Source organism: Mesoplodon densirostris, chromosome 19 (genome assembly GCF_025265405.1).
Source record: "Mesoplodon densirostris isolate mMesDen1 chromosome 19, mMesDen1 primary haplotype, whole genome shotgun sequence".
Lineage (NCBI taxonomy): Eukaryota > Metazoa > Chordata > Mammalia > Artiodactyla > Ziphiidae > Mesoplodon > Mesoplodon densirostris.
In genome coordinates, this window is record NC_082679.1 from 1,266,549 (window position 1) to 1,275,038 (window position 8,490).

The following is an 8,490-nucleotide window of genomic DNA, read 5'->3' on the forward strand; positions in this document are numbered from 1 at the left end:
GGAAAAAGGCCCTGTGAGAGCACCGCCAGCCGCGCACCCGGGAGGTATGCCCCCACAGCAACGGATCGTCAAGCAACGCTCAGAGAGAACGCCCCAGGAGAAAGCCGGGCCCACAAGTGAGTTCAAGCTGTGTGTCCACCAGATCCCACAATTCACGTGAATTCTCGCAGTTAGGGGCGTTATTCATAACTGCACCAGCAGAGGGACCCCACCGCCAAGAGTCAGACAAACTTTGTTGGTGGAGAACCCCCACCCCCGCACAACCCCAGAGGGTGCGGGTCAGGAGGCGCGAGGAGACCTCTAAGGAATCATAGGGTTTGAAGCCAGGGTGTGCAGCACGACCTTAGGAACCAGCCGACCAGCCCACGATTTCACGCCTCACCCACGGCGCAGAGCGCACACTGCCCGCCGGCCGCAGTGTCCTGGCTGCAGGAGGGAGAGGTGGGGCGGAGTCCACCTACCGGAACCTCACGCGAGCCCACTGCCCAGACCATGGGGCCCTCCATGGGCCTCCCCGCACAGCTTGGTCTGGCCCGGTTCCCACCTCCAGACCCTGGAGGCCCGGCTCCAGCTCCCCTCGGCAGCTGGAGCCCCGGCAGGGGCTGGTCGTTCTGGCCGGGCGGCCGCGGCCTCTTTCCCCATGAATCTGCATGTACAACCTCCGGAGAAAGCACGAGGCGCGCCCGCCCGGCACGACCGGGACGATACCGCCAGTCCCGCCGGGCTCCCGGAACTCCGCTTCGGGCACCGCGGCCGAATCCCATCCCCTGAAGACGTTGCCCGAGCTCCGGAAAGGAAAAAAACAAACGTGGCTGCCAAATGGCGCCCGACAACCGGCGCTAACGTCAGCGGGACGGATCCGGATCCCGGACCGACGAGGGCGCACCGCCGGCCCCCTGCGATGCTGGACCTAGTCCCGGCTTACCTCGGAGCGCATCTCAGCCCGGGACCGTCACTCGGGTCCAGCTCCCCTCGGCGGCCGGAGGATCCCCGGCGGAGGCTGGTCGTTCTGGCCGGGCGGCCGCGGCCTCTTCCCCCGTGAAGCTGCAGGTACAACCTCCGGAGAAAGCACGAGGCGCGCCCGCCCGGCACGACCGGGACGATACCGCCAGTCCCGCCGGGCTCCCGGAACTCCGCTTCGGGCACCGCGGCCGAATCCCATCCCCTGAAGACGTTGCCCAAGCTCCGGAAAGGAAGGGAGAATATAAACGTGGCTGCCAAATGGCGCCCGACAACCGGCGCTAACGTCAGCGGGACGGATCCGGATCCCGGACCGACGAGGGCGCATCGCCAGCCCCCTGGGGTGCTGGACCTAGTCCCGACCTCCTACCTCGGAGCGCATCTCAGCCAGGGACCGTCACTCGGGTCCAGCTCCCCTCGGCGGCCGGAGGATCCCCGGCGGAGGCTGGTCGTTCTGGCCGGGCGGCCGCGGCCTCTTCCCCCGTGAAGCTGCAGGTACAACCTCCGGAGAAAGCACGAGGCGCGCCCGCCCGGCACGACCGGGACGATCCCGCCAGTCCCGCCGGGCTCCCGGAACTCCGCTTCGGGCACCGCGGCCGAATCCCATCCCCTGAAGACGTTGCCCGAGCTCCGGAAAGGAAGGGAGAATATAAACGTGGCTGCCAAATGGCGCCCGACAACCGGCGCTAACGTCAGCGGGACGGATCCGGATCCCGGACCGACGAGGGCGCACCGCCGGCCCCCTGGGGTGCTGGACCTAGTCCCGACCTACCTCGGAGCGCATCTCAGCCAGGGACCGTCACTCGGGTCCAGCTCCCCTCGGCGGCCGGAGGATCCCCGGCGGAGGCTGGTCGTTCTGGCCGGGCGGCCGCGGCCTCTTCCCCCGTGAAGCTGCAGGTACAACCTCCGGAGAAAGCACGAGGCGCGCCCGCCCGGCACGACCGGGACGATACCGCCAGTCCCGCCGGGCTCCCGGAACTCCGCTTCGGGCACCGCGGCCGAATCCCATCCCCTGAAGACGTTGCCCGAGCTCCGGAAGGGAAGGGAGAATATAAACGTGGCTGCCAAATGGCGCCCGACAACCGGCGCTAACGTCAGCGGGACGGATCCGGATCCCGGACCGACGAGGGCGCATCGCCAGCCCCCTGGGGTGCTGGACCTAGTCCCGACCTCCTACCTCGGAGCGCATCTCAGCCAGGGACCGTCACTCGGGTCCAGCTCCCCTCGGCGGCCGGAGGATCCCCGGCGGAGGCTGGTCGTTCTGGCCGGGCGGCCGCGGCCTCTTCCCCCGTGAAGCTGCAGGTACAACCTCCGGAGAAAGCACGAGGCGCGCCCGCCCGGCACGACCGGGACGATCCCGCCAGTCCCGCCGGGCTCCCGGAACTCCGCTTCGGGCACCGCGGCCGAATCCCATCCCCTGAAGACGTTGCCCGAGCTCCGGAAAGGAAGGGAGAATATAAACGTGGCTGCCAAATGGCGCCCGACAACCGGCGCTAACGTCAGCGGGACGGATCCGGATCCCGGACCGACGAGGGCGCACCGCCGGCCCCCTGGGGTGCTGGACCTAGTCCTGGCCTACCTCGGAGCGCATCTCTCAGCCAGGGCCCGTCACTCGGGCTGCCCAGAATGGCACCAGCGAGTTCCCGGGAGGACTCAGAAAAATTTTGCAGCAGGCAGTGTACACCTAAAACCATACAAAGATTCATGAAGAACAACGGGTGAAATTTTTTTTTTGGCTGAGCCGTGTGGCTTTGCGATCTTAGTTCCCAGATCAGGGGGATGAACCCGCGTCCTTGGCAGTAAAAGTGCCGAGTCCTAATCACAGGACTGCCAGGGACTGCCCGAATATTTTAATTCTATCATTTTGAGCAGAGGTCTTTCTAAAGCAAAAAAAAAAAAAAAAAAAAAAAGCCCAGAAGACATGAAGGAAATAATTTATAACTTGACCACACAGAAGTTTAAACAAAATCTGTCTCTGCATTGACCATAACAAAGTTCAAAGACAAAAACTGGATGTGGGGAACACTGGTGCTGATGTACATAGAGTGATAAGAATACTGATTTCATCATTACTTACCATAAAAAATAGGGGAGGATTAATAACCTTTTACTAAATAAACTTCCAGCATATCTGTACAATACAACAGTATGAAAGAGACTGTGTGTGTTTGAAGTGAGGTTAATGTTGATGGTTAACTGTTCCATGAAAAATTTTTTTAAGGTGCAGAATTTCCTTTGGTTTGGTTTTTTGTGTTTTTTTTTAAGTACATGTATTTCTATTTTAAAAGATAGATAGACAGGCAAAGGAACTAGAATCACTACAGCAATTTCAAAATCCAAGAATAACATTGCCCATAATTTAAGGCTTATTTATAGAGCTGATAGGGACCATGTGATGTTTGCAGTTAGACACGTTGATCAATGGAACACAACAGAGAGTCAAACAAATATGCCTAAGCCCAAGTGATTTTTGGCAAATGTGCAAAAGCAATTCACTGGAGAAAAAAATGGCTTCTCTATGGTATGGGCAATCGGACATCCACAGCAAAACACAAAAGCAAGCAAGCAAACAAAAAAACCTTAACCTAAACACCTTGACTTCACACCTCGAACAAACAAATTCAAAATGGATCATTCACGTTAATGTAAAATTTAACACTAGAACACACTTAAGAGGAAAAACTTCCAAGAAAAAAAAAATGGAGATCTAGGGTCAGGCAAAGATATTTTAAAATCTGACACCAGAAGTGTGATCCATAAAAAGAAATAGAGACATTGGAAGTTTTCAAAATTAAAACCCTAGGCTGTGAAACACCTTCTGAAGAGGATGAAAGGACCAAGGACTGAAGCAGGGTGAAAACATGAGCAAACCACATATCAGATATTAATATGAAAGAACTCTCAAAACTATTATTTTTTATAAAAATCCAAATACAAAATAGACAAAACACAGAACAGGCATTTCACCCAAGAGGAAGAGATACGATTGGATGGCAAATAAGCGCGTAAAAAGATATGAGGCATTTCCTGGGAATGCAAGTGAAAATCATAGCGAGATACCTGGACACATCCATCAGAATGCCTTAAACAACATACAGAACGGTAATAAAATACTGATGAGGTCGAGGAGAAACCCAGTCATTCACCCATCACTGGTGGTAATGTAAAGTGGTACAGCCACTGTGGAAAACATTGTGTCGGCTTCCAAACACACAAATAAAAAACAAAAAGCTTTGCAAGTACTGTACAATCCAGAAACTCAACCTCCAGTCAAATAAAAATAGATTGTCAAGGATTGACTCAGAAGGTCTAGAATATTCAGAACCAGCACATTCCAAAGAAACGTCGGGCCTTGGCTGGCTCCTGGGAAGCCCTTGGAATGCCTGATGAATGTCCTTATTTAGTTGGGGACTTGGATAGTTAAGGCTAACAGTGTGATTTATGGCAGGGGCCTTGGGCCACGCGGTATCAGTTTGAGCTCCAGGAAGTCAGCTTTGTGGGGTCCCGTGAGTCCTTCTAGGGAGCGAAGCATCAAATCGGAGGGTGGTCTGGAGGACCCCACCTATTCACCCGCCGGACACTTCATGAAAAATGAAAAATCCTAGACTTGAATCGTCTCAGCACCTCTGTTCATCAGAGCCCCAAACTGGAAACAACACGGATTCCTTCAAGGAGTGACTGGTTACAGAAATGGTTGCTGGCAGGGGTAGTCGTGGAAATAGAAGTGTTTGGATATACATAGCGAAGGAAGAATGGACAGGACTGGGCAATGGGTTGTCTATGACATGGGGACATACAGGATGAGGAAGCGCTTCTGGAGTTTGGAAAAGAGTCACTACGTGAACAGTGGTACAATCCATTCAGACGGGGAAGTCTAGGGCGTGGCCAGGGTAAAGAAGAAGCAGAACAAGATTTTAGGGTTGGACCACTTTTAATATGTCATTTCTGTGAGGCATCCAAGTCAGAAAACCAACTAGATGGTTGTATATCTAATTCTGGAAAGAGTTGAAATCTGGGGTTTATAAACATAGAGTTCTTAATGCCTTAGAAATGGACTAGACCACTCAGAGGTTATTTATTTTTTTAATCGTATCGGTAATAGACTGTAGGGCCCAGCGTGGAGCAACAGATGCACTTCAAGTTTTAACACCCAGGCAGAGGAGCCTATGGCGGTAAAGAGTGCTGTGGAGGAGCATCAAGAAAGGTAGTAGTGAAATGAGAAACCTCTGGTTGTCAGGAGCCAGAGATAACAGTATTCCAAGACACCAAGATTAGTGAGCCACTTACCTGAACTGCTCTGAAGGAAACCAGAACATGTCACCCCAAAATATCACCCACTGTTTTGCACATCAATTATTTTGAATTCCAGGCGCTTATGACTGCCTGAGAGCAGGAGACAAAACTCCCATGTGAAAGGTACCCGGAGGAAGACATTCTTAATCACCAGAGACAGGAGAGATGAGTGGGAGAACTGGGGACTGAGCAGTTTGTACCAACAAAACCTTACGAATCTCATGCCTATCTTCCTAGTTCACTTCCTCACCGTGAACTACCCACAGCCCAGACTCCTTTGTCTTGTCAATTCTTCACAAATTGATTCTTTGTCGAAAAGCTTCCTGTTCTTGTCACATCTTTGGGTCTTCGATCTCTCATGAAAGCTCCCATGTACATGTAAACATTTAATAAAATGTGTGTGCTCTATTAATCTGTCTTTTGTCAGTTTCAACCTTAGGCCCAGTCAGAGACCCTAAAAAGAGGGAAGAGGAGAATTTTTCCTTCCCTACAGCTATTAGAATGTCCAGTAAGATGGTAAATGGAAAGTGAGCATTAGATGTTCACCAAAGAAGTCATTGGTGTCCATGGCAAAAGAGAGCAGTATTTGGGGTCATCTGGTGGGAAACTGTGTATACAGTGAAATAAAGAGCAGATGTCAGGTGAAGATATTTAAAGGTTATATGTTAAACAGGCAAGTGTTCACAAAAGTTCAACTCTTTATTGTTTTCTGTTTGTTTTTTTAAAGAGCAGTTTGGGTTCACAGCAAAACTGAAGTACAGCTTGTTCCAATATGCCCCCTCCTCTGCCATCACTGATTCCCACCACCCCCACAAATAAGAGAAAGGGACCTCAGAGCCTTCCCCTTCTCTACCATCCTATCAACATTCCGCATCAGTGTGTTGAGACTACATGCATTAGGGTTCACTCTTGATGTACATTTTGTGGGTTTTGACCAATCTACCTCACCATTATAGTATCATAGAGAATAGCTTCCAACTTAAAAATCCTGTGCTCCCCCTATTCACCCCTACCTGCAACCCCCGACCCCCTACAACGCCTTGCAACACACTGATCTCTCTACTCTCTCCAAACTTTTGCCTTTTCTGTAATGTCATACATAGTTGGAACCATAAGGTATGTAACCTCTTCAGATTGCCTTCTTTCAGTGAGTAATATGCATTTAAGGTTCTCCTCCCGTCGCCTCACTGTTCCATAGCTTGCTCACTTCTTTTTAGCACCAAATAATTCCTTTTTATGAATGTACCCATCTGTGTCCGTTCAACTCCTGAGTGACATCTCGGTTGCCTCCCAGTCCTGGCAGTTATGAAAAAAGCCACTGTTAATGTCCACGTGCAGGTTTCTGCTGTTTATGGCGGTGTGTGTGTGGGTGTATATATATATATATATTTTAAGTGTCTAGCTCAAAACAAGACTAGTTCCTCCTACATTTATGTCTTTTACCTCATGTTTGGCTTTTAACAGAAAGAAGGACATTTTTCTGAAACGATGGGGCTGGGGAGGCTGAAGTATAAGATGGGTGCAGGCCCATGCATATTCCTTTCTTTTGTGGTGGGAAGATGACTCTTGCTGTTTCGGATCTAATTTCTCCGTGAACGATCAGGGAAGATACCAGGTGTAAAGAGGGAAAGTGAAGGTTAGAAAAACATGGAGAAGATTAGTTATAGATGCTGGGGTCTCCAGCACATGAACCTAAAAGATTTCTGGATGTGTACGGCAGATTTGGTGTGTAGGACTTTGAATTTACAGTGCTATCAGCTAGCCACTTTTGGATGTCACACACCACTAGAAAGAAGGAAGATGGATAAACATGATTGAACCCCACAAATGGCACCTCTGAATCAAGACGGGTGCTCTCTTTGGGCAAACTGTGACTCTAAGTTCTGATCCCAGGGTTGTTTTATTTTACTTTCTGTTTTGTTTTTGGGCTGCGCAGCTTTTGGGATCTTAGTTCCCCAACGAGGGATTGAACCTGGGCCCTCTGCAGTGAAAGTACCAAGTCCTAACCACTGGACGGCCAGGGAATTCCCCCCACAAGGGTTGTTTTAGACTGAACTAGTAAGAGTTTACACAAGGAGGATGTGAATGTACTTAATGCCACTTATAAATAACAAAATGATAAATTTTATATGATAGTTTTTGTTTGTTTGTTTGTTTGTTTTGCGGTACGCGGGCCTCTCACTGTTGTGGCCTCTCCCATTGCGGAGCACAGGCTCCGGACGCGCAGGCCCAGCGGCCATGGCTCACGGGCCCAGCCGCTCTGCAGCATGTGGGATCTTCCTGGACCGGGGCACGAACCCATGTCCCCTGCATCGGCAGGCAGACTCTCAACCACTGCGCCACCAAGGAAGCCCTATATGATATATATTTCAAACCACAATTCAAAACAGAACCACCTCTCCCTGACTCAGACTAAAGGAGTTCCTGGGTCTATCAGAGTCATTGGCAGTGTGGAAAACCAGAGGTCAGCAAATATAAATATTTTCTTCCTCTTGAGGTGAATAAAAATTGTAAAAGACAGTAGTTGTACATGCTGTAATTCAAAAAAGGAAAGGTAGGGGTTAATTTTAGCATTTAAAAGCATACACTGTCCACCTTTCAAAGTATTTACACTACAAATTATGTGTAATTTCTTGGTTCAAGCAGTGCTTGGAAACTTGCAGAGTAACTGAGCCTGCTGCCAAATCTTTTGTTGGTGTCCATGTCTGCAGACTGTGTGACCCAAATAGGGTTAAGATTGGGGTGGGGGAAGAATTTTGGAGTTTATGTCCATATTTAGTATGTGTAAGAGAGGAAAATAATGTTTCCTCTAGAACCTTCTGAGTTTTTGGCTGTAACAAAAAGACGGATCAAGAAGAGCAAAACAAGGGCTTCCCTGGTGGCGCAGTGGTTAAGAATCCGTCTGCCAATGCAGGGGACACGGGTTCAAGCCCTGGCCCGGGAAGATTCCCACATGCCATGGAGCAACTAAGCTCGGGCGCAACACCTACTGAGCCTGAGCTCTAGAGCCCGCAAGCCAAAACTACTGAAGCCTGCGTGCCCAGAGCTTGTGCTACACAACGAGAAGCCACAACAATGAGAAGCCTGCGCACCGCAATGAAGAGTAGCCCCCGCTCACCACAACTAGAGAAAGCCCTTGCACAGCAATGAAGACCCAACACAGCCATAAATAAATAAATAAATAAATAAATAAATAAATTTATAAAAAAGAAAAGAAAAACAAGCAATTTATGAATG